The sequence below is a fragment of the Abramis brama genome, assembly GCF_963993115.1.
Source record: "Abramis brama genome assembly, chromosome: 21".
In the NCBI taxonomy this organism is placed as follows: domain Eukaryota; kingdom Metazoa; phylum Chordata; class Actinopteri; order Cypriniformes; family Leuciscidae; genus Abramis; species Abramis brama.
Genome location: NC_139983.1, coordinates 25,566,685 through 25,594,348, shown reverse-complemented (window position 1 = coordinate 25,594,348; position 27,664 = coordinate 25,566,685). Strand labels below are relative to the sequence as shown.

Here is a 27,664-nt window from a genome sequence, read left to right as displayed (position 1 = left end):
AGTTCTGAAGTGAAAAACATACCGTGAGCCACTACACATAATGACATGCGATAGATGTTTTGAAAAAAAAAAAAAACCTGTTATTTAATTATTTAAATAATTAGATGCATAAATATACATTGCTAGACAGGTACTGAACATAATCTAGCTAAAATTTATACTTAATTTACGGCTGAAATGCTGCAGGTACAGTATATAACAATCAAAGTATTTACCATAATGTGCTTTAAATAACACTTAATTTTTTTTTTTTCTATACGTTATAACATTTATAAAAAAGCATTTTTAAGCTTTCGGATGCAGCTTATCTCAGCAATCATCACTACCAGATGTTCTAACACCTCAACTGCTTGTAAAACACCAGCCCTAGCTGTTACCTTTTGCTCTTCCGGATTAGTTTCTGTGGAAGTCTCATGGAGGCATTGAATAAACTTGGCCAGGTCAAAAGGAATGCTTGCCCCTTGGTAAACTCTTACCGCATTGCAGGAAGCTGCGTTTATCTTGTTTTCATAGTGAAATCCTAATCAATTATATGCAAATGTAGGCTTAAAAATTAGGCGTGAGTAAACTCGCATCTTAAACTCGTAAATTCTGATCAGCGTTCTCTCTAAGCTGCAAAGTCGTGCTCTTCTGATGCTGATCCCATGCTGCCATGCAGACAATAATATGCACACTAGTCAGACTCAAAAAAGTTTGGAAAGCTAAAAAAGCTATTTTTGGAATTATGGAAGACCATAGTAGCCATGCAATATTTTTCTGTCTTGCTAAATTATTTTGCATTAAACAGGTAGACGCAATGGGAAAATTAAAATGTCATTATTTACTCCCCCCTCATATCATTCCAAAATTGTATGACTTTCTCCTGAGGAACATAAAAGAAAATATTTTGAAATTTATTTTTGTCCACATAAATGGAAGTCAATGGTAACCAAAAAAGACACGAGGGTTTGTAAATGGAAGGATTTTCATTTTGGTGTGAACTATCACTTGTTATCCAACTAAAATAAAAAATAAAATGAAACACTCTCAAAATGTGATAAGCAAACAAAAAATAACTTTTTATTAATACATTTTTTTTTTAATGATTTAAGATGCTTTGTTGAGCACTCCATTCTGCCACCTGAACTAAAACACCCCATGTACCTGACTTAAGGCCTGTTCACACTAAGGACAATACCTAAAACAACAAAGATATAGTTCTAAAAATCATTGTCAAATAAAAGAATAGCAGTCCTACCACAACTATAACGATAACAGCACAGATATATACTTGGAATCACTATCAGAACGATTTTATTCAAGCCGATGAACGATAAAAACATTGACAGCCAATCAGAAACCTACCTCCAAAGCTACCTGAAAACTATGTGCAAGTGTACCTGGACAAAAGCTGTTTTAAACGCAAAGGGTGGTCACACCAAATATTGATTTGACTAAGTTAACCGTAGTTAATTGATAATGCTTTACAGCATTACAGCAAGTGCCTAAAACTTTTCACAGTACTGTAGCTTTCCAGGAAGGTTCTTCAAGTGTCTTGGAGACGTTGCCAGTTCTTCTGGATTTAGTCTGTCTCAGTTTTTTTCTGTTTCTTCTGGTAATCATAGATGAAGACTCAATGATACAGGACCATACAGGCTGTTGTCAGACTCCTTATGCATACAAAAATCTCACTGGATTATTACAATTAATGGCAAAAGAAATGTTTGAAAATGTGAACTGATGTTTCCTATCAGTTCCTATTGGCTTAAAACCATTTTCTTTGGGGCGAAAATACTAATGTGCCTTGGACTTTTGCACTTTTTAGTATATATATATATATATATATATATATATATATATATGAGGCACGTCATAATGTGATCAAATGGCTTTAGATAGAACATTGTGCCATCCTACATCTTAAAAACTAGGTTGTGAACAATTTCTGTGAGGTTTAGAAATGATTTTAGTGTTAAACTGTGGCCAAAGTGTGAAAATTGTGCAAGAACCTTGCATGTTTGCAACAAAGTTGCACTCATTGTTTGTGTGTGTGAGCTTTAGCATGCTGAGACACTATGTAAAATGTGTGGCTTGCGGCAATCACAGAACAGAGAAAAGGTCACACCTCTGCTCGGAAAGAACAGAAACATTCTCAGAGACCTGTGAATGTGTGTATATAAAAAATAATTATGCAAAGGACGGGGTCTGTTCGAACAGGGGGTGGGAGGGCAATTAGGAGGGAAAAGCTTTGGTTTGTCCCTTTCATCAGTTTTATATTCAATAAGTGTCACATTAGAAAGGCAACACCTGTTAAGGCAATCTGGTCTTCCCTCTCTAGGTGTATTAGCTTGTGTGTATTTGTAGCGGTTTAAACCACACTGAATACTTGAGCTACTGTATACTAATATAAAGACTTCTGTTTACAACATTGATAATAATAGTAAATGTTTCTTGAACAGTAAATCAGCATATTAGAATGATTTCTGAAGCATCATGTGACACTGAAGACTGGAGTAATGATGCTGAAAATTCAGCTTTTCCATCACAGAAATAATTAAATAATAAAAATTAAAAATATATTCAAATAGAAAGGTTATTTTAAATTGTAAAAATATTTCACAATATTTCTGCATTTTGGATAAAATTAATTCATCCTTGGTGAGCAGAAGAAACATCTGTTAAAGATCTAAAACTTTTGAATGCCATTTATTAGTGTTTTCAATCACACTTTTCTGTAATTAATAACACCTTACATTAAACTGTATTATATTTAGTAGAAACTGTACAAACAACAAAGACTGTACATTTTAAATATTTGTATAATGGCATCTTTTTTTTACTAAGTACTATAAATGAAGGCCAGTATCAGATGCCAATAATGCTACTGATGTCTCTATTAAATGGATTTTTCTCAATTTCTAGGGATGAAATGAGTAATTATAGCCATTCAACATTACAGTATAATTGAAAGCCATAATTCTTAACATTTAAAAGGCTTTTAAAAATATAACAACTTTTAATTTAAGTGAACTTAAAACAAGTTATTGCATTGTTAACTGTGTTAAATATTTTAAGGCGAGACGGCAGGCAAAAACATCGATTTTCATGCAGTGGTCAGTTTTGAAATTTTGGGCTAGTTTACTCCTTCAATATGTGTTCTTTCAAGCTGCTATAAAGAAAACATTGAAAATATACATTAAGATGTTTATTTTATTACATTTTGCTTACTTGCGGCAGTAAGTTTCTCCCGAATTTACCAGGAAGTTAACATTACAACGCGACACGTCGAGCTCCGTCTGTTTACCGAAGTCTGTCATGACCGGTATCACTGTAAAGCTCTGAGTCTCCTGCACAACGCTATGTAACCCAAATATGGGCATTTCCTTTCTATCAGTAACCAATCGTGAATGTCCAAAGGGGGATTTAAAGCTAACGACGATTTCTCATTTAGAGCTATTTAAATCTTTAACTGCCGTTTTCTCAAAATGAGTTTTTTTGTCATTCTCCAGTATAAACATCTCAGCCTATGTAGCACCTGTGTACACCAAACTTTCCAGTTATACACTTAGCAGTATTCTGAAGATATTTTCAGAGGGATTTGTTAATAAATCATTCCTGGCCTGATTTATGTGACATTTTAATAAAAAAAATATGGCGAAAATCTATTTTTTATGACTATGGACAGTATATTTTGATTCCCTAGGTAATAAAAGCATATATCCTGTTTTTATTTTCATCTTGTGTGTAAACAAAATGAAAAAAGAATTTTGCACCTGGCTTTACCATATGTTCAGATCTATCTACCGGAAATATATGCAAAATCGTGCATATTTAATGAGATAATGCCTAATTTGCATAATTAAACATATAAATTTCTAAAACTTGTAATACAATTTTTTTATATACTTGTGTAAGTAATCAACTGAGGAAGTTTCATGGTGATATCTATTATTTTAAAATTTCACCCTATTTACCTGTAGTGTCTCGCCTTAATGTGGTAAAACAAATTTTGACAGCCCTAAAGCATGGAACTTGCATGTTTGCAATTATTGCATTTTAGATATATTAATTAAATATTAATATTAATTTAATAACTGTGTGTGTGTGTGTGTATGAGTGTATATATGTATGTGTGTAAAAATACATAAATTCAAAACAAATGCCATGAATTACTAAACACACACACACACACACACTCATTACACTTAGGCTACTGTCTCTGCATGAGTAAGGCCTTCGAACATGAAACCCCCAAATGGAAACTGAAATCAAGCCATAGCAACTAACTCAAGTTCCATCAGATCAGATGATCAAGACAGATCTCAGACAGAGATGATGTAAAAGAATAAAAGAATAAATGCAAGTGGTGCTTGCCTCTGCAAAACTTGCCACCATGATGAGTGGTTGCTAAGCCATTGAAGAGTATTGCTATGTGGAAGCTAGGGTGTTCTAGTTAGTTTCTAGGTGGTTGCTTACTGGCCCAAAGTGGGGTAGGCTATCATTCATATATGTAGAACAAACAGTGTGAAATGAGGTACGTAGCAAAGTTTAAAACTCAAGCCTGGGATCTGCTTCTGTTTTTATGCACCGTGTTCAGCTAAACTAAACTTTCTGTTGACCATGATGTCGCACTTCAGGCTTAGGGCTTTAGAACAAACCCATAACCCCAAATATGAGCAATAATAATAATACTTGTCTCAGTAATGGACCATAACCACTTCTGATCTTGTACTGTATGACTGCTCAGTCCTTGCTATTTAATTGTAAAATCTGCATCTTTAGGAGTCAACAGAACTCCAGCAAGAGAGCAGCCAGAAAGAACAGAGCTGAATCCTCTCAGCACTTTAGAGTGCTGAGTCAAGAGCTATAATAGACTCTTGGTGAGCTGCAAGTGTGATTGGGGATGTGCGCCTGAGGTTGGGTATAAATTTGATTTAGCTTCTTATGAGAATGAAGAGGTTAAGTGTACATGTGGGTGTATATTTTATGGTATAGGTATAGTGGCTATCAAGAGCGAGCTAAGATAAATCGGTATGCATCATGATGGCAGTAGATGAACAGTGGATGGATGTTTAGTGAGGACATATTACAGCTTAGGTCATGAGGTAAGTCCAGAGCTATATTTTGTCTTAATGGAAAAGGCACTCGATGTCGAGCAGCAATGCGGCAGTGTCTGGAAGGTTGTCAGATGTATTTAGTGTCAGGTTAGCTGTTTGAGGCTGTAGGATAAATTAGGCTTCGATTCAGCCCTGATCTGCTCTTTTTATGAGCCCATACAATAGATGACCTTTGCTCCGGCACGTGTGCTAGGAGTGCATACAAGAATATGACAGAAAGAGAGGCTCAAAGAAAAAATTGGCTTGTGATTCTGGCTTTGAGCTATGAGTGAAAAAATGGCAATATGTGCTGGTCTATATATCTCAAAGTATACTCAAAGTAAAAAGATTAAAATCAAATATTTAAAGGAGTTATTTTCACCTTTCCCATGAAGATCTGTTGCACTCTGGCAATCACGCATTGCATAAATACCGTGCAAGCTTTGAAATCAATGCAGTGCAAGCCATGAAATGTTACTGGGGTCACAGGTGTGAGAGGCAGGACAATGTGGGAAGTGTCAAGAGACTTGTGGCTGCTCAAAGTATGAGCATGAAACCTCTAGTATCAAACTCTCCATTTGAGTTTTGAGTGAGAGAACAGTAGGCGTTTTTTGACATGGTGATTACATTCCTTTACTGTGAAGCAATCACACACAGGTCTCTCAAAAGGAAGAAAAGAAAGCATAAAACTATCAAAAGGATAGTATTTGGTGGAATGGAAATAAAAAAAATTGTTAGTTTGCTTGTTTGTTTTTAACGCCATGCCAGCTTCTGCTATTCCCTGGGAAAAGATAATGGGCACTTTCCACAAATAGGGTACAAAATAAGGCAACAACTCTTAAAAACTAAATGTTTTTGTTTTTTTCAAGAGAAAGTGAATTGGGGATGCATAACTTTTAGAGAATATTGATTGTCAACCTCAAGACGTCAAACTAAATATAATATTTTATTTCTTTACAAAGAATCTTTACTTTTTTCTATTTGTCTAAATACTAAATAATTAAATATAGACTACTATTCAAACTGTTAGGGTCAGCAAGGTTTTTTTTAAAGAAATTGATAATTTTATTCAGCAAGGATGCATTACACAGATCAAAGGCCATACAGTAAACACAATTATAATAATATAATGTTTTTATAAAACATTTAAAAAAAAAATCTTACTATCCCCAAACTTTTGATCAGATGTGTACAAATAAATAAATAAATATGAATATGACCATAACATAAATAAATAAATCAGAGAGAGAGAATGAGAGAAGACAGATAGCCCTGAACATTAATCATTTGCCTCCACTTCAAGTATGTTCCCTTTAAACTATAAGCTATAAGCAATTAGCCAAGGTGGTTGTTACACGTTAGTAGCTGAGAGAGATGCCATTGCGTTTGCTTTACTGTAGTCTATGAGCAGCAGAAGATGCAGTGAGTTGTTAAAAATCAGGCTCAGTATCTCTTCTTAGGCTTGCGTGGAGTTTTGATCTGAGTATCGCTTGGTTAATGAGCAGCACTGATGATTCCTCAAGTTGGTCTCACTAGAAAAGGCTAATCGGTTTGCAACTGCCTCCAAGGGATAAAAGAACATGAGTGTGTGAGCGGGCATGTCAGAACTCTGCCCGTCCTCAAACTCACCACCTCTGGCTGTATTGAGTGCACTGACGTGAAAGCAATCATGCTAATGTCTCACCCTGTTGTTTCATGGGTGGAGGATAAACCATTTCATTGGCGGAACATATGTCTCACCTGAGTTTCCTCTCGCCTGCTATTATTCTGTCTTGCTTGTCGGTGCTGATTCTCTGCTTCAATGGAAGAAGGCACAGCCGTCATGTTTATCTAGAACAGGGCTGTCCAAGCCTTGTTTAACGGGGACTAGATTCGATGTTGTGGAGACGCCTGGGGGCCGGATACTTTTATTATATATTAGGGGTTTAACAATATATTGTGTCACAATATATCGCAATACAAAAATGCAACAAAATGTATCGTGGATAGTGACAATCTGTACTGTGTATCGTTCACCCAAAATTTTTAAATTACTGTGTGAGAAAACGTTTACAGCGTTTTAGTACATTAAACTACTATATATAATGTTGATTATGCAATGGGGGAATATTTGTCAGTTCATTAACATGCGGTGACAATGGCAGATGCATAAAATTCAATTTTACGATTTTTCAAGAAATATGAGTGAGAAGCGGAAAAAGAGCCTACTTCACCTTTCCAAGAGGAGACAGCGAGTAGCACCTGAGGTCTCTCATTTCCAAGACACACATATTTCATCATTGGACTTCAACGACACAAATTGACAAAATGCCAAATGATTTTGTCTCATTATAACAGCGGAAACAACTTAAAATACACTGTCATTTATGGTCATACAGATAAGAGTAAGACATCATTGTAAATGGTCTTCTATTTTAAAATATTTTGAAATGTAATTTATACCTTCAAATTGATAGCAAAGCTGATTTTCAGCATCATTACTCCAGTCTTCAGTGCCACATGATCCTTCAGAAATCATTCTAATATGCTGATTTGACGCTCAAGAAACATTTCTTATGTTATGTTCTTATGTCTTATGTTGAAAACAGTTGTTAATCTTAAGTACACATTTTCAGGATTCTTTGATGAATGGAAAGTTAAAAAGAACAGCATTTACTTGAAATCTTTTAATGCATCCTTTGCTAAACAAAAGTATTAACCCCCTGAGGTCGGCTATCACGCCGGCGCGATAGGCTCGTTTTTTCCCTTATCAGTGCAAAAAAAAATAAAAAAATATTTTTTTTATCTTATATGCTTGTGTTATACATCAATCGATCCTGTTAATAAGTGTGTATTATTTTTGTGTATACTCACAATAAAAACAAAGTGTTGTGCTTTTCGCCAAATGAAGAAAATCACCTTAGACCCCAGAGGGTTAATTTCTTTAAAAAGAAAAATTAAATTACTGACGCAAAACTTTTGACTTGCAGTGTATAAACAACTAATTTCTTAGTATCCTTACAATTGTAACTATAAGAGATGTCTTAATTTAGTGGGTTTGTCGCAGCTGGTTTCATCCCCCTGTAACTCATGGCTGCCACTTTCAGACTTTCTGAGCCAAACATCTTTAAGTCACAATAGAGACAGAGCCATGGAGCTCTGGCTGATCCTGGCACCTCATCCTCCTTCTTTACAACCACAATGGAGCCTCTCACTGCATCCAAAGGCTCTTTTCTAAGCAGATCTGCCTCCTCTTACATCCCTAAACAATGGAGGGCAGTGATCTCTGACAGTGTCCCACAGGGCCATCGTCTGATTAAAAGGAAACAAAGAAGATGGGTGACCTCCGTCCAATCATCTAATCTTAGAGCCACAATGAAAGGAGGCAATGTTTTGTCCAATGCTTGGTTTCTCGAAAGCTGACAGTGCTAACTGTGGATAGATGAAGCTGGGGGTGGACCTGAAGAATGACTGCAGAGACTGGACCTACTCCAATCTCGTGATACAAAAAAGCTCATCGGCCTTCATTATTCAATTAACAGCCTGGCTAGCAACCGACTACAAACGCACCCTCAATTGCCACAAAGGTCATAGCTGCTAAATACACACATTCTAAGACGTTTATCTGTAAGTAACGGTATGTTGAACATTGCTATGATATGGACTATGTGGCAGACAGCGTGCAAGAATGTCAACATCAGAGCATTCTTCTATTTGATGCGGGTCAACACACATCCTGTTTCTCCCATGCACCGCTGGGACAGCAGTCAGCTCATGCGGGCTCCTATGGAAAACGTTTGCTGTGGCAGCAGCTTCAAAGCAAATATGAGGATGCAGGAAAGACAGCAAAGGGATTTCAATGAACTAAGCCTTTTTCTGGGACTTCATCAAGTTTTAACCACCGCAGCATGCATATCTCTCTCAAATAGTAAAAAGAGTGATATGCGCTCTTATAGTTTGGCCATGCCAAAGAGCAAAGAAGTCTGGACCTCTGAAAGGAGATAGTGGATGCCTATCTTTAGAGGGCGGCTATAATGCCATTTCCAAGCACTTCACAGTATCTAGAACAGCTGTATGTTGCATTCAAGACAGACTGAAGTTTGTCCATGATCATTTAAAACAAGGCTATGAGTTTTGGAAGTCTGTGCTGTAGTCTAATGAGACAAAACTGAATCTGTTCAGGAACATTTAATTAGCTTTTGTTTGGCGAAAGAAAGGAGAATCCTTCAACCCTTAAAACACAGTTCCCCAAGAGGGCTAATAACTTTGACCTTAACTGTATTTATTTTCTAAATGAATCTTATTGATGAATGTGTCTTTTTTTATAAACTCCATAGTCTGGTGAAACAACAGGCTTCTCTCTGGTGATTTATGCCAGATTTATCCAATCGTTTAGTCCGCATAAACCCCACCCCTTTCTTAGAATCAAACGCAAGTTCTAAGCCTCCATCCAATCAACAACCAATGGATAGAACCAAGTCTCCGCCCTAATTTTTTTTTCTTTTGTGATAATCCAGTTCACTCAGATATACTGTACAATACATATGAAAAAATCTGTCGCTACTTCCGTTATATCACAGCTTTAAGTGTTGGGCAATAATAATAATAATAATAATAATAATAATACAAAATAATAAATAATATAAACAATTAAATTATTTATTTATTTTTAATTATACATTTAAAATTAGAAATGCAAAGTGGGCCAGCCAAAAAAAACAACTTACTTTTGAACCTTGTTGCTTGTTATGTGATCACTTAAATGGGTCCACAGTATGTAGAATCAAGTAAATCTGATTTTCAATCATTGGTTAATCTCATCAACCCATTATGTAATATGTTTTTTTCCCCCACGGTGCTCTACTGAGATAAGACAGGAAATAGTGCATGCAATGACTTCAGTATTTTTTAGTAAGCTCACAGTACACAGTTATCTCAGATTCCATGAAAAGCCCTGTCACCTTTGCCATATGAATAAGATCATGTGAGTGCTCTCGACAGAGATGCCATGAGCTGACTTTATTGGTATTTATTTAGTGAAGAAAAATCCTATAAGCACTGTCCAGCAAACAAGCCCTTCAGCCAACATTTCCTGAATACCACTAAAAGCTGTTGCTAAGCAACTTGAGCATCTGCAGCAGGGCCAATCCTGGTATAACACACAGGCATTCAAATAAGTGTAACTTCAATGGTTCAGTAAATAACAGACATCTGAAAAATAAATTCAGCATCACTATAACTTTTTGTGCATGTTGATGCTTATATCTAGCTAAAAGTGCACTAACATTAATTGAATTTGTTGTTACTGATTCAGACTGATAATGTGTGATAAAATGTATTTTGTAAATCAGGTCATGTATTAGTTGTGCACTGTAAAGACTGATAAATCTGATAAGAAAATGTATGTCAATGCAAAAAAGTGCCAATGTTGAATTGATTTGAAATAACTAATAAGTCATAATTTTGTCATTTTCTGGTCACATTTGCGAGCCATTTAGCTGCAGTCTAAAACTCTGTAACAGTATGTTAGAGGAAGAGTGACTGCTTGTGAAAATGTGTGTATTTTCCTGAGCTAAATTTCAGATTTTCTATTTTAATACATTTGCAAAGTTGTCACAAATCAGTTTTTTGCTTTGTCATTATGGTGTATGAAATGTAGATTGATGTGAAAAAATGAAGGGGTACCAATACTTTCACAAGGCACTGTATATATATACAGTGCATATGTTTTATAGTGTGTAATTTGACACCTTTACCCTTATTTTTGTTATTCTCAGGTTAGGCAAGTCGAATCTGACCTATATTATAAGCACTTTAAAATACTTACAATCGGACAGAAGACTTCTCTGTGGTCTGTTCTGGCTCAATGTAATAAATCAATGTCCCGGGAGGCAGACTTTGTTATAAAAATAGAAGTCAATTTATTGATTACAATCAGTATTTGTAGAATACTTGTACTGCTAGAGATACTAGCAGTATTAAGTAAAGTATTAAGTAAAGTTTTTCAATCAAGGCAATAAAAACGATGGTTCTGGTGCCCGTAGAAACTCTTCAGGTGGTCACAAAGCAGCATCTGATGTCACTGTCATTGTCACGGATATTTAAAGATAAATTAGTGACCTCCCCAAATTAAGTAATCAAGACTGGGAACACCAGTCTTAAAAAGGCCTGTCTTATGTCTTCTCCTCCGCATATATACAGTATATATATATATACTGTGTGTGTGTGTGTGTGTGTGTGTGTGCATGTGTTTTGCTAACCGAATGAGCTGAGGTTATAGGAACACCCAAGTGATTTGTTTGAGGTGTGCGGTGAGTATTGAGTGAAAAAGTGTTTTGTTAAGCTAATCAATGTATTTGTAATCAACAGCTGGTAAGATGATGGAGATTTATGCATCACTGTAACTGATGCTGAGATTATTGTGTGTGTACAGGTTTGGCTATAGCCTGGTAATACCAAACTCTGCTACTTCGCTTTGCTTCGTAGACAGAGTGTGGAAGGGCATAATTGAAAAGCGTTTTCTTTCTTGCGGGGGGGTGGGGGGTATGGTGCTTGTCTGAAGTTTAAAATCATTGGTTACCCGTAAGCCAATCACATAACGTTTGGTTATGACGTGTGTTATGCGCCGGCTCAGCCGCATCGAACTTCCACTGTAAACACATGTATGATGCGAAAACAAAACCATCGAGCGAAATACCGGAGTGAACATGGCTGTGAACGACTTTTGCAGATTATGTGAAGTAAATCTACGCATCCACGGTACAATCAGGGCCTCTAAACCTTTGACAGTAGAGAGAAACAAGAAAATATTTGCAGCCAACTGTCAAAGTTAGGATTAGTCCTGTTAAACACAGCTCTTTGTTCATCTCGAGTCTGTCGGAAATGCTGCAACTTAATTGCAAGATTACAGCATGACATGGCAATATTTAAGGACTGGAAAAGAAAGGAGATACTGACCTGTCAAAAGGGTGCCAGTTCGAGCTCGACAGATAAAAGAGACCGAGATACACCCTCTAAAACTCCAAGGACCATAAAAAAGCCGAGGAAGGCCATGGACTTGCCATCATGGAGCAGTGTCACCGAGGTGGGTTAAACACTACAATGCTAGGTTTGAAATAGGTCCAGTACTTTTACCTGTTTGCAAATCTACTAAATTTAAAATCAGCATTTGTTTTCCGTCACTTTTTTTTCAGGCTTCAGTTTGCAAATGCCGGGAATATTCTCCACAACAGAGCGAATTGCATCCCGTGTCTCCATATCCGTGGTCGTTTTCGATTTCCCTAACCTAAACTACAATCTTAAACTCGCCGCTTAGCGTCTACGTCACGGCTCTAAGCCCGCCCTCTGTTCGTTGATTGGCCGGCTGTTTTGAGGCCGGAGGAAACCTGGGAGATAGGTCGCTATATCAGACTGAGTACAGAAGCGAACTGAAATTGAGCGGAAGTACGAAGTCTGACGTAGTCAGGCTAGTTTGGCTATGCCGGCGAGGGCAAAATTGTTGACAAAGTCTTTCATTGAAAACATCAAGAACTGACTTATGAGGACATCTGAAGTTTTGTGTAAGGGTTATAGTTGGGATTTAATAAATATTATCACATAAAAACCACTGCATTATGTTCTCACAAGTGGAATGAAACCAACATGTGTATGTGCGTATGTCTGCTTATATGCCAGAGTGTTCTTTCTTTTTATAAAGTAGAGAAGTGAAACATGAAGAAAAGTTTGACTGCCGTCTCAACGTGCTCTTTATATCTATCAGAAAATTAAAAAATAAGTAAACACAATGGAGACATATATGAAAGAAACAAATGTGAAAGGTTGTCAGATGTCAATAGAATAGTAAATGACAGCCTTATCACGTGCACATACATCTCCTGTCTGTCATCAAAGCTTTGAAAATAAATGCTCACATATCTTTTTTTATCAGGAGAAAATGTTCTGATGATATAAAAAAGTAATGCTCAAAGAGATGACCTGCAAGATCTTAAACGCTAGATTAAAATCGGTTTCTTACAGGAGTATCTGATCTTACCCAACATTCTAAAAAAAGATTGTCCTGCAACTCTCTGTGATCTGATTTTTCATAAATGAAATTTCATATTAAAGGGGTCCTATTATGCTTTTTCACTTTTCAACTTTAGTTAGTCTGTAATGTTGCTGTTTGAGCATAAAAAAAGATCTACAAGGTTACAAAGCTCAAAGTCCACTCCAAAGGGAGATATTTTATTTAACCCCCTGAGGTCGGCTATCGCGCCGGCGCGATATGCTCGTTTTTTTCCTTATCAGTGCAAAAAAAAATTTAATTTTTTTTTTTTTCATTTTTATCTTCTTGTGTTATACATCAATCGATCCTGTTAAGTGTGTATTATTTTTGTGTATACTCACAATAAAAACAAAGTGTTGTGCTTTTCGCCAAATAAAGAAACATAAACATGATGCGAGTTCTGCCTCCTCTCGGTCAGTGAAGTCCATTCTGAAATGCGTCCGAAAACGAACAATAACTCAGCGAATACTCAGTCAAACAGACATACAGACACACAGGCATGAAGCTTGAATTCTCTTCTTTTAAATGAAGTAATTTTTATAAAAAACAAATATTCTCTGTTTATGTAATCTTTATGAAAAGAGAGAGATGTCAGTCGTTCTCATCTCAGCTAATTATTTTTAATGTGACTCCGCCCACGGAGAGCGCGCGCTATTCAAACGCAAATGACCGAGGCGATCCGTGCAAACTGTGAACGCCCCCATATCAGCTCGAGAAAACACATCAAGCTTATACAGATCATTGTACTTGTTTACACCGTCTCGCAGCGCTGTGAGGAATAATAATAATAATAATGGAAAATGTACCTCAGAAGTGCTGGTATTTCGAGGAGCAGATGCAGCTGAGCTGAGGAATACTGTAGTAAGTTTTTTTCATTCTCAAGTGAATCGCGTTTCTGTGTGAATGAATGAACGGCAGAGATGCGCTGTTTACCACAGCTCGCACACTCGCGTTTCTGTGTGTGAATGAATGATCTGCTTTTAGCAAACTGTATTGCTATACTGAGATGAGTAAAAATCGACTGAAATTTGTTGAAATAAAATGTATTTGTATAAGCAACGTATTAAACTGCAAATTAACATTTATATTCCTTATAATAAAAACGAAAGACCTATGTTACAGACATATGAAAGACAACATTTCATTGACTAGTTTTGGATAGATTATATATTTTTACTGTAAAATATCTGCCACCTCAAATAAGCTTTTGTTTGCCAATTTTTGCTAATATGTTAAATATAGTATGTTTTGTCAATGTAGGCTATATTCAAAGTAATGAATCCTTAACTTTGAAATATGTATGATAAAATGTATACTTTAGTTTTTACAAAGAAAGATTACACTTGAATTGTTGTTGTAATTGTAACCTTTTTAATAAAAAAATATATATATTTACAAGGTAGATGTAAACAAATGTTAAAAGGTAAATATAAGCCTTTTCTTTAAATAATTTTTATTGTGTTCTATTATTGACAAATTTGGGGAGAGGATACATATTCCAAAACTGAGAATACAGTATGAGAATTAACTGCACAATTACTAGACATGTTTTCCTTGGATATTATACAATTTGAAAGCACAATTTGTGGAAAAATAAAATAAAATTGAGATGCTTCCAACTGTGAACCAATGCTCTTGCATTCTTTCTTGTGGCTATAGGTGACACACCTGAATGAATGGCTCAATAAGTATGTGGGCCCCATTGTCTCCTCAGGTGTGAATCACTAAATATGCATGATGGTGTTGAATGGTTGACGCCCTTTGCGCATATTGCCTTTCCAAACAAAAAGTGTTTTACAAGATTTAAATCAATGTATTGTGTTATGTGAATGATTAGGCAGGATGATTTTCACATCATTTTGAAGAAAAAACACTAGGCAACGACATCCAAAAGTCTTATTGACACATATTTAGTATGTGTTTTGTGGCCTTATTTCAGAAACTTTATTTTTTATTTTTTTCAATAACCATGCATAAACATTATTCTCTCAAAAATACAAACATGTGCATGCACGTTGCTCACATATTATGGTAGCCCTGTTTGTGCTAAATATAGTGTAATTACACCTTTGCCATTAATATGTTTATAAGCAACTGAAAAAAGCACAAATGTCAGGGCATGTCAGAACATCTCAAGGACCCCAAAAACCCCTTAGACCCCAGAGGGTTAACAGAATTCCCTTTCCAAGGAACTACAACCAACGGCTCGTTTGGACAACAAATCCATTTTTCCGGATCTTATGAAATCATAATTTCCTCATTTAAATAATCTGCGCCCACGGAATACCAAAAAAAGGTGTTGATTACTGTTTGAATTACCATAGTTTTCCGACAAATATCGCAATTAAATGGTGTATAACACTGTATCTAAAGTGTCTAAGAAAATTACAAAAACAAAACAAAACAAAACAAACCACTCTGAAACGTCCTGTGAAGTCAGTGCTTGCATAGTCCGTGAATGAAATCCGTTCTGCACGATCCTCTTGTTTGTTAACATTATTATTATTATTATTATTATTATTATTAAGTCTAAATCAGGCTTGCATTGGTTTGAAATTGCCGCTATTTACATAGTAATGATAGAGTGAGTGGAGCTGGCTGTTATGAAAGGGCGAAACATTTCCCGAAGACGTGTTAACGGTGTCAATCAAAGCACATTGGGCCAATCATAGAACACTGGGCCAGCTGACCAATCACAGCGCATTTCGTATTTTAAAAGGAGGGGCTTCATCGAAAAAGCGTGTTCGCCCTGACTGTGGAGAGGGGAGCTGTAATAATGTAAAAATATGTGAAAAATAATGTGTTTTTTAAACAATCAAGCATGAAAACTTATTTAAGTTCACCCCAAAAACAAAATCAAGACTTCATAAAAGGGCATAATTGTACCCCTTTAAACATAATTGTACTACCATTTAAAAGCTTGGGGTCAGTAAAGTGTTTTTTTGTTGTTGTTGTTTTTTAAGAAATTAGTATTTTTACACAGCAAGAATGCATTAAATTGATCAAAAGTGAAAGTAAAGACATTTATATTGTTAAAAAGATTTCTATTTAAAATCAATCCTGAAAAAAAAAAAAACAGTTAAGCAGCACAACTGTTTTTAATTTAACATTGATAAAAATAAGAAATGTGTCTCGAGCACCAAATCAGCATTTTAGAATGAGTTCTGAAGTATCATGTGAAACTGAATACAGAGCAATGGCTGCTTTGCCATCATAGAAATAAATTACATTATTTCAAACTATAGCCGCAAGGGACAATCATCAGTGTCCTACTCTAGCTTCAATGGCCAATGTGAATGATTGGAAATCCAATTGAAATGTATCTTACGATGTGGTTTTTATAGCAAAGTCCATCTTGAATCTTCGCTGAAAGATTTGGTTTTGAAATGGTATGATCAAAAAAAGTATATATGGTGTATGTGTGGACTTTTCAATTTAGAAAAAAACGCATGTAAAAAGGCACAGTAAAAATCAACTGTGACGGGTGACGCTTTCAAATCACTAGTCAATTTGGCGGGTTACTTATTACGTTTACTCACTTTGCTCGAGAAGTTTATGTAAGCCAGATCTGCAATTTAGCCCAAATACTCAACTCGTGAGTCATAATGATATATTAAATACAGCGTATTGCGCAGAATCTGCACATAGCCTATCTGGCTTACTTGAACATACACGTCACTACGCAACAAATAACTACTTTAAGCTGTGACGTAGGTAATCTGATTTATTTAATTATTTATTTATTTTTGGCTAGTAGAAGTTCTGAATGGCGATAACTTAAACATTTCAAACCATGATTATTGTGAAAAAGACATAAAACGGTCTCTTCGGTTGGAACGGTTTGGCAACTTGGGAAAAAAAATTCTTACAGACCCCAAACTTTTGTCAATCTCAACTAGTAATGGAAATAAATCATCACGAATTGTGATTTTACATATTTTCTTTAATTAAATATAGTTAGTTATTGACCATTAAAATAGTAAATGAAAAAAAAAAAAAAAAACATGTCTCAGGAATGAATATTTAAAGTACATCTGAAAAAAAGAAAAACTGTAAATGAAAATAACCAAGATAACTTTTTTTGTATCCTGTATGGTATTATCATTTATCACTTATAGCATGAAAGAGGACATTCAAAGAAGTATATAACAAATTTAGACTTTAATTAAGATCCTTTAAGAGGAAGTCACCATGTTACCATGTTTAAGGATGTTTCATAGATATTTTATTCAACAGAATTCGGCTATGAAAGCTATATTAAGCCCAGCAGGATAGACCCTTAGACATAAAGCTTGTCAATACCTCGCCTCAAATGTCTTCTCATTAGCTTACATGGCAGGAGTCTAATGCATTTAGCAGGTTTGGCCTTTTCTAGGAAATTTGCTTTGGTCTTAATGAAGAGCCTATAAGAACTTTAGAGAGAAACCCAGGTGATTCTGGAGCTAAACCCTGGGCTTCATGCCGTCTGTCATCATTTCAAACACTGAGAAAATGGAGAGCCACATTTTGAGTGTCTATCTTTAGGAAGAGCCTAATAATGAAACTCTTGAGCTATGAGATGTGACACATTTGCCCCCCGACTGTGTCGTCTGATGGAGGGAAGAAAGAAAAAGAGAGAAAGAGCGAGGGAGGGGAGAGAAGAGAAGAGTGTTCTGAGGGGGTTTAAGGGGAGTGAGGCTGAGAGGCTGCTGTCATGCTCTAGTTGGCCAGTTGAAAGATGGTTGAGACACGTTTAAGAGGGTGAAGGAGGGGGGTTTATGCAGGGATTCTCCTTCGCTGAGCAGCAGCTCTGAGTCTGGACAGACACAGAAGTGGTAACAGGGCTGACTCACTCAGCCCACACGCAGAAGAACGAATATTAACGATATAACAGCCTGCACTCAAAACTGCCAGACCTGTTGCGAGCGCTCAGAAGCATGCAGAAAGAACAGATATGAATACATATGGGAAGCACACATGCATCCATCCTACTGGATCGCTGAATCTGAATGTAGACTATGGCAATACAATCGTACATCACAAAAGTTCACATGCAAATTTGGCCTAAAGTCTCTATTTAAATAAAGTCTCATTTCACACTCACTAAATAATGTAATTATCTAACAGCATTAAAAGGTATACTGTATATACTATTCAAAAGTTTAGGGTCAGATTTATTTTTTATTTTTTTAAGGAATGAATACTTTTATTCAACAACAACAACAAAAATGTTTAATGTTACATTTCTATTCATCAAAGAATCTTTAAAAAAAAAAAATTAATTCTACACAAATATTAATTAGAACAACTGTTTTCAACTTTGATAATATTAATAAGAAATGTTTCTTGAGCACCAAATCAGCATTTTAGAATGATTTCTGAAGGATCATGTGACACTGAAAACTGGAGTAATGATGCTGAAAATTCAGCTTTGCCATCACATGAGTAAATTACATTTTAAATATAGTCAAATAGAAAACACTTATTTCGACTAATAATATTTGACAATATTACTGTTTTTACTGTATTTCTGATCAAATAAATGCAGCCTTGGTGAGCATTAGAGACTTTTGAATAGTAATGTACATTTCTAATACTTTGAAAGTAATGAACATTTCCACCACACCTCATCTTCTGGTGTAGAATTGAAATTTTAACTTTTTAAAAATGGCCTTTGTCTTTCTAAGGCTAATTTCATACTATTCATAGACTGTTAAAAATTTGGACGATGTGTCTCCACCACCACCCACTGTAGAAAACTGAAGCCAAAATATCCCAGAAACAGTCATTTTCGATTACGTCATTTGGAGCCAAAGTCTGCGCAGTAGTGATCCAAAGGTACCCACCTCCCACGCCAGAGACCCCGGTTTGAATCCCGCTCAGAGTGGGTCAAGTAGGACCGGCTATACATACTCCCGCAGACTCAAATCACAAGTACATCTGACAATCATGAAGTTGACGATAGATTCGATTAGATGATAGGGTGGGATTTATAACCTATACTGCAACCAGCCACCAGGGGGCAATCAAAATGTTTTGCCTTCACTTGTCAGGATATGTGCGGTACACTTGATACTATTAGCATTTATGTAGCCAAAATAAACAATTAAACAAACAAGCTGTTATTTTTGAATAAAAATCAACCCCTATGAATATAAAAGTGCCATAACTTGAAGAAACACCTGATAATTTCTCTCATGATATTATATCAATACAAATATTTTCAACCCTTATCCAGACTGTCAGCCAACCTTTCAGCCAATTAGTTATTCTGTCCTAGAATCCTTATAAAGCAACTTTATAAATTGGACATATAATATTTGTAGGTTTTGAAATAAAAGTTTATATATCTCTCCACAGACCTCCTGCAGGATCTTCATGCAGCCCTAGGGCTTAAAAAACTTGGCTTTAGAACCCTGAATCGATATTTTACTTCTTTGAGGCACTTTAGAGGACATCAGTGAAGTGAGCCGCATGAGAGAGATTGAAACTTATCCCACAGATTCACTCAGACATGCTGAGAGTCTCTCTTCTGCTCGGCCCAGTTTCAATCTCAATCCAGTTGTTATAGAGATTCAATGCGATATACTGAATTGTGAAATGATATTGCAGATTACCTGCAACACCTAGCCACAAATCAGACAGTTGTTTACCACAGTTAAACAGCACATATGTAGACCAACACACGTAACAGAGACAGCTTACCAGACAGTGTGTCCTATAAAAAGCATGCGACATGCGAGGATGAATCCCTCCCCCTGTAACACAAGAAAAAAAAAAAAATCACATCACTGACACAAAGTAAATATTCTCCTCTTTTATTTTCTTACTTTTTTTTTTTTTTTAAGAGTCAGCAGGAAAGAGTTCTAAGACAGGGGTAATTTGTCTTCTCCTCAAGGGTATTCATGAAAAGGACTGGAAGGCACATGCAAGTGTCAACAGCAAAACTTTTGAGATGAAGAATTGTATGTGATTCGAGAGAGATACTGTTTTGAGAACCAGAACCATCCATTGTTCCTGACTGGTGCTGATATGGACGCCTCAGTCCATGTGACTATCGCGGATTCGCGATATAGATGCTAAAACGATATATATAATACAGCCCTACATACCGCTCAGTATTAGTTGTAACTGAAAAACATTAAGTAAGGCTCAAGTCCAAGAATGACGTAAACACACACATACATGCACTTATAAATGCTATGAAAGTCTGTTTCCTCAGACTACAAAATAAAATGAATTAAAAATAGAACATTTAAAATGACAAAAAAATTAAGCTTGCTATTTCAAGAAATAAAGTTGCAATTGTAAGGGTCGTAACTTGAATGAACAGGAATTCAAATTGCAATACCAGAATTAAAATTTTAAAGCTGCAAATGTGAGAAATTAAGTCACATTAGCTATGTTTATATGCATACTTCCAAATAATGCGTTAGTCATCGGATTGATGGTTTGAAAAGCCTTCATGTAAACCAGTAAACCATGTAAACCATCAGATTGAGCTCGATCCAAATGAAATGTCGATGATATTCAAAGGGGTGGTGTAAATCTGGAACAATGCGATAAATAGGAAAAAGCATGTACATGCTTAAAAGAGACTATCTTCTCAATCGCATTCCAAAATCCCTTGCACACATGAGCAGTGCCATGATATGCTATCTACCAGAGACCTTTCATAATAAGATCTCGGATTGTGCTTGTAAACATATCTATTGTGAGATATAAAGTTGGAATTAAGAGAAATAAGGATGCAATATAAATATGGCTATACAGTCGCAATCACGTGTAAAATAGTCAGTTAAATTTAAATCTTTTATTAATTAATTAATTTTTATTGCACTCTGAGGCAGAAACGGGCTTCCATCAAACAGTCAACTTGACCTGGCAGCATTTTTTAGTTTTACCGTAGAGCTCTGTGTTTCTAAAAAGTGTATGATGGGAATAACTAACACTTATTTTCTTTATGAATTGACAACTGCACAAGAGACTTCTACGTGTGCAACAGTCAAGATAGTAATATGCATAATTTAGATACAATTTTGGATCAAAATAACAATCCTGATCTCGTGTGAGGATAAACTATTTCCCACAGAAGGAAAGTAAAGGGATTCAGAATGATTCATATTTCATGGCACAGCACTCTCAGAATAGAAGAGGGGAGAGTCGATCACAAATCCTGTGCTTGGAGTATTAGAGCACAGAAAATGCAATGCTAGTTATGTTTTATTAAATGCTCTTTTCCAGAGCTACCGCACCTATGAGATGCCGGTGCTTAATATTTCAGCGCCAGACATTGGAATTCTGACTGAGGAAGGGGAGATGTGTGGATCCTGTCTCCGTTAAGTCCAATCGGAATGATTTATGAGCGGTTTGGTCATTGGCATCCCAGTCAGCTGCACGGAGGGCATCCGCCGCAGTGTTTGTTCTTATAGTTCGGGTTGGCGACAAATTCTTTGCACAGGAAAAGTGGCAATTTTGTCAGAGCCTAAAGCCTATTCACAATATATGTGACGCAACAAAATAATAAAAAAAAAAAAAAAAAAAAAAAAAAGTTTTTGTTGCTGCATGATTCACACCATATGCAATGCTGGGTTTTACTCTATCCTCTTTCTTTCAGGGATTTTCTCTTAAATAATGTGTTTGCACCTGTTTAAAAAGTGAAAGCCTTGCGGCCCTCTTCCAAGCTTTGGAGACGTAATGCTACATGGATTGTCTGGTGGAAGTCTGCTAGGGCTGCACAATTATTCGAATTTCTAATCACGATTACGATTACGGATGCCACGATCACGTAATCGTTCAAAACCGCGATTACAAAAGAAAATCCACTCTGCGTGCGTGTGTTTACAGCATGTTATGTTGTGAGAGGCGAATCACGACTACTTCAGAAAACCCAGCACAATAGGAACTACCAGGCAGTGATGTAAGTGTACGCTGAAATAAAAAGTATTTCACCCCAGAAAAACAGACTTTCTTTTCCTGTCAGCCGTTATACTGTGCTCGTAGCGCTCACTCTTCAATTGCACGCGCAAATGCGGCGGCGCGCGCTGTGTATCGCTTCACTGTATATAAAGTGCAAAGAAACTACAAGCATGCAACGTCGTTATGTTGTAAATTAGTAAAGCCCAATTTATACTTCTGCGTCGAACTCACGCCGTAGCTACATCGTAGGCTGTGTGTAGCGCGCGTACCCTTCGGCGTACCCTGACGTGCACCTCCCTCGGACCACTCCCTCGGGTTTCACATGCTCCCTCTGCAAGTGTAATTGCGCGTCAACGCGGACAACGATGCAGAAGTATAAATGAAAACCAACGCGTTGCCTACAGCGTGGAGGCTCCGGCGTAGGTCCGACGCAGAAGTATAAATCAGCCTTAAAGGGACTATGTGTAGCTTTTTATGTATTTTATTATCTAAAATCAATATTTTTATTAATAAATATGCCCTAAATGGTGTACAAATACCTATGCCAATGATCAGACTAATCCTCGTAAACAAAGAATTTATTATCTTTATATACATGGGACGGGTAGGTCCACGGAGGCTTCCATGTAGTTCCGCCATCTTGAAAAACTATAATAGCAGAGAGGGACAAAAAGTACTAGGCCAACGCGTTTCCACAACGCATTTTCGTTCAGAGCCAGCGTCACGTGACTGAAGCCAGCAGAAGCGGAGGAGCAGAGCAGAGAGAGGCGCTTGTCACTGTCGCGGCAAGTTTAAAAGGATGCACTGCATGGTTATTTATACACCGTTCATTCATACATATGCTGAGTCACAGGATGAGTCCTCGTCGTCCAAAAAGTCCAAAATCGACCGTAAAAGGAAACGTGACCGGAGATTACAAAAACAAGGGTTAATGTCGGGATAGCTAATGCAGGAGAAAGCTTTCAAAAGAGACGCTGAAGTTGCCTGCTTTCTTCTCCACAGGTAAGTCAATGTTACGGTCTTAATTACAAGCTTTTTTTTTCATTGCTTGGTTGTGTACTTTATTATAGACAGTAGAACATTTATAGTTAAAAGTTAAACAGGCTCTTTGATGAATAGCAGCTATTGAGTAAAGTAGAGAAGGCTCTGATGATGATGATATCTAACAATGCACGTACTTCAAAAAATATAACGAGTAAAGAAGTCATTACTACTAATTACCATAGTTAATGTTTTTCACAGTCAGTAATTCATACTGTAGCATTCTTTTTTCGTTGTTTCAAGTTTCAGTTTGTTTTAAATAACAAACCTGTTCACTAGGGATGGGACTTTTTATCGACAAAACGACCGACATTCGACACATGCTCCACTCGACAAAAAAAATAGAGTGTCGACATGTCGAGGGGGCGGGGCTTGTGGGATTTCCAAATTGCATTTTTTTTTTTGGCTTTTAATTTATTACATTTCCTATTCAAATACACATCATAAAGTGCCACTTTTCCCATAATGAAATAAAACATTTTAAATAAAACAATCCATTTTTTTCTAAATGGGATCGCCACTTGACCGTTGACCCCACTTCTCCCGGAAAGACGCGCGCGCGCACTCGTAGACCAGAGCAAGATAGCGAAAGCAGTACGCCATCAAAGCAAGCACTGTGTGCTCGGGTTTTGGAAGTCAATGTCACCAAAGAAGTGTGTTTTTGTATGCCAGGGCAAGACAACCCTGCACAGATTCCCAAAGAACCCAGCGTTAAGTGGACCAGTGGATGGAGTTTGTTTTTTCAGAGCATCAACGGAGTTGTGTAAGACTGTTTGTTCCCTGCATTTTGACGATGATTGTTTTATAAACAAAGCCCAGATCGACGGATTTGCAGATCGTCTAATGCGGATCAAGCAGTCACAATGATAAAGGTTCGCGATCGCATTCGGTGAGTAAACTGCTTTAAAAAAATGTCTATGTGTGTTGTTAGCTCGGTTAGCACAGCTATAGCATACCGCCCACACGGCCCGCCTCCAGACGCTCGTTTTTTTGCGGAAAGACTCGGGACAGCCTATCTGTCTTTTATAAATATAATAAAATTAAAGACTTTTTGGAGATATGAAGGATGCAATACTACTCTATAGGTACTCAAGATTAACAGGAGATTGAGTGAAAATGAGCATTTCACCCCCCCCCCCTTTAAAAAAAAGAAAAGAAAGGCCGACAATCCGACAAAAAGTCGACACATGGGCCTCGACAGTCGATTTCCCAAATCCCGTGTCGTTCCCATCCCTACTGTTCACCCGAAGAAAAACTCGAAGTGCTATTATAAGACATCCTGTCATAGCTTTTTGGTACATAACGGCTACCGTAGATGCAACGCGCATTTGAAAAAGTGAGGCGCTGGAGAGCATTATTCGTTTGAATGCAAAATACAATTTCACTACTAGATGGGAGAAATTCCTACACACAGTCCCTTTAAGTCACGTAATAAAAATAAAATATCAATAAAGTCACGTTACTGGTACGTTGTGTGTTAGCTGAGAAGGATTTGCATGCAGGGATGATTTTCATTCTATTCACCAGGAGCAGTTTCCATGTTTCATTAACAGTTCTTGTTAGTAGCCTATTGTGTATTCACCATGGTAACTGTCGTTTCCATATTAACCCCAAAATGCCACTTTATTTTGACTTTGTGTTATTTTTTTATTTTTAAATGACTGTGGTGTACCAACATTGTATTAACAAAAACTATTTTGGGACTGCTATTTAATTGCTTTAGCATGGGCCTAATGTTTATTTATTAGTAGTCTTTCTTTACTATTAGTCATATTCTTACAATTTATGTGTATGTTAAGTAAAGGGGGACAGTAGTACTTGTGTGTGTTAACAATTTTTGTGTAAACATGTATTATAGTATGCCTATATATATATATATATATATATATATATATATATATATATATATATATATATAGTGCAGGACAAAGCCCCATTTTCAAACCTAACATGACAAATGGCACACCTACGGCCTCATGGACTGGATGGGTATTGTTGATGATGGAGAACTAGGTGTATGAGTATAACTAAAAAAAAATAAATAAAAAAAACCCAGAAGAAATCAGTTATCAATATATGATTAATTAATCACTTGTCAAACTAACAAACTAATATGTGTATATAAAACTGTATTTAATTCTGCATCAGAATTAAATTATTAAAAACTTAGTTAAATATGACAAATAAAACATTGTAAATGAAATAAAGATATTAAATACATTTATTCTTATTGGTGATTTATCAATTTAATAAATTTACTGTTACATTACCTATATTTCAAACATTCTTTAAAAAATATATAATAAAAAAATGTCTATTTATTTGTTGAAGTTTCAAATGACTTGAAAAAAAAAAAGAAGATCTATTGGTCAGTGAACCTACAGTACCTTCTGAGCAAATTATTGCTGGATCAATACAGAATGATTTTTGTGAAGGGGTTTAGAAAGATGCAGTTTCACTTTCAAATCTGAAATGCATGCCACAAATTCTGACTTGTAAATGATAGGCTGGAAATCTCGGTAATACTTTGAGTCAATTTATGTTTAGAATCAGAATCATAGAACAAAGTGCTTGTCATCAGGCTCATTAAAAACACTGACTGAGTAGAGGTTTTAACTGCAAGTCAGCAGTCTTCGAGATTAAAGGTGAAATGAAAGGTGACGTGTCAGTTGGCATGTGATGGGCGCCACTGTAATATGTTTCTATTCATGCTGGGCAGCAGCTGCAGGCTAGCACTGTCTCTACAAGCACGCAGGGATTGGACGGCGGCAAACCGCAAACAGTCCTGCAGTGTAAATGTGTGTGGACCTGTGCCAGGTATAAGCGCACACACACACACACACAGATCTCGCTGGAGGAGGTAGAAGCACAGATGGGCATTTCTGGATGGCTGCGTCTCCTGGAGGGGTCAAAAGCAGTGGGAGGTGTTGGCAGACCTGTAATGCTGCTACACCAGCACCTCACAAAACACTCACACTATCTCAAACATATGCTGTCACTGAAAAGTGTATGTGAAAATGACAAGAGATGTGCAATCTCAGACAGCTAGCTAGTCATGGCTGTATGCTGTGTGATTCTTGCTGTTCTTAACAACAGCTGCTTGTTTGATTGTTTTATGTTATGATTTGACCCCTGAGAGACCCCTCGACCCCTTTTTTTTATGTCACACACACTTCACAATACACATTTATACTGGGTGATACACAAAATGTGATTATGACTTGTAAAATGCATTCATATCATTGTAGAACTCGTAATTAAGACTTGTATCATCTGACCGCTGCAACATCATGTGGAAATACTCAAATGTAGTTAAGCAGTTGCATGCACAAGGATGCATTCTGTGTCCTCGCGTCCTTCTGAGTTTGTTCTTTTTAGGTCGTCTGGCAAGACTGGTCTCCACGAGAACGCAAGTCCGTTTTTTTTGTGTTCTTGGAATTGAGAAATAGGCTAAGTATATTATAAAGGCATTTGCATAACAATTGTTGCATTGTGGTTTTGTGCATTGATTTTTTAAATTACACCTATTAATTTTGGTGTTAATAGTGTTGCCACAGAAACGCAAAATTCAGAACAGCTCAAGAGTAGCACATCTGCGTTTTCATCTAGCTAGCAATAATAAATGCAACAATAATACTGGCCATTTTTGCATCACCAGTCAGTTAATAGCCATACAACTTAAGTCAATTGGACATAAAATTATAGGAATAAAAAAGCATGATTTCCTTCAAAACTTTGTAAACAAACATTCCAAAGGATAATGATTCATTTGTTTTAATACATAAAAATACATTCAGATTTTTTTTTTCACATTCAGAAGTTCATATTCTAGTCACACTGTGGAACCACCTGAATATTTTATTAGAGTAACATAATATTAATTATTATTGTCATGACTTTTTTTAAATTATTTATTATTCATTTTATTTAAAAGGTCTACTATTAAAAAATATATATATACATGTCTATACATGTAATACATGTCTGTCCTATTTTACGGTGGTCTATATAACCTATTTTATCAGTTATATACAGTCATATATATAAACACAGTCCTGAAGTGTCAACTAGTCTCTCCCCTGTGAAGGCCTTCTTCCCTTCTCTTTACCTCTGTACAGATAAAGCGTTGTCGGGATGATTCCGGTTCGCGTAGCTACAAGGCCAGACAAGTAGTTTGTTGAGGGTTGGTTTGTAGGGAAGGACTACACGCCTGCGCACATATATTCAAACGCGCATACTTATAGACTGAACTCGTAATACGCATGTGCACGCCATCAGCGTTCTCACGGTTCGCGTTTTTGAAGTTTGCGCAGAAAGAACTTAAAGAGTTTTCTGTTAAAACGGTGTCGTGTTAGCGGCCCCTAAGTTAATAACTAATGATCGTTGCGACTGAAGTGAATCAATCAAAACTAACTTTAGCTGGACAATAACTTTATTCTTGAGCTGCTGTAAAGCCAAAACAATCTCTGTTACTTTAATTTCCTATTATCAATGTAAAGCGCTTTGGAAAAATCTACATTGTTAAAAGCGCTATATAAATGAAGATGACTTGACTTTTTTTTAAAACATTTTTAAATGCTTCTCATTTTTTAGATATGGAGAAACGCTCTTATCTATTGCTCTGTGT

General features: G+C 36.4%; 1 protein-coding gene across 1 annotated transcript in view; it reads right to left on the bottom strand.

The window, feature by feature from the left end:
- The window catches only part of fut8a (fucosyltransferase 8a (alpha (1,6) fucosyltransferase)), a 92,733-nt gene that overhangs the window by 45,377 nt on the left and 19,692 nt on the right, over nucleotides 1–27,664 (bottom strand). The window contains exon 2 of the mRNA XM_084096945.1: nucleotides 19,783–19,835. The gene's annotated coding sequence lies outside the window, so the exon portion shown is untranslated. The remainder of the gene's footprint in view (nucleotides 1–19,782; nucleotides 19,836–27,664) is intronic.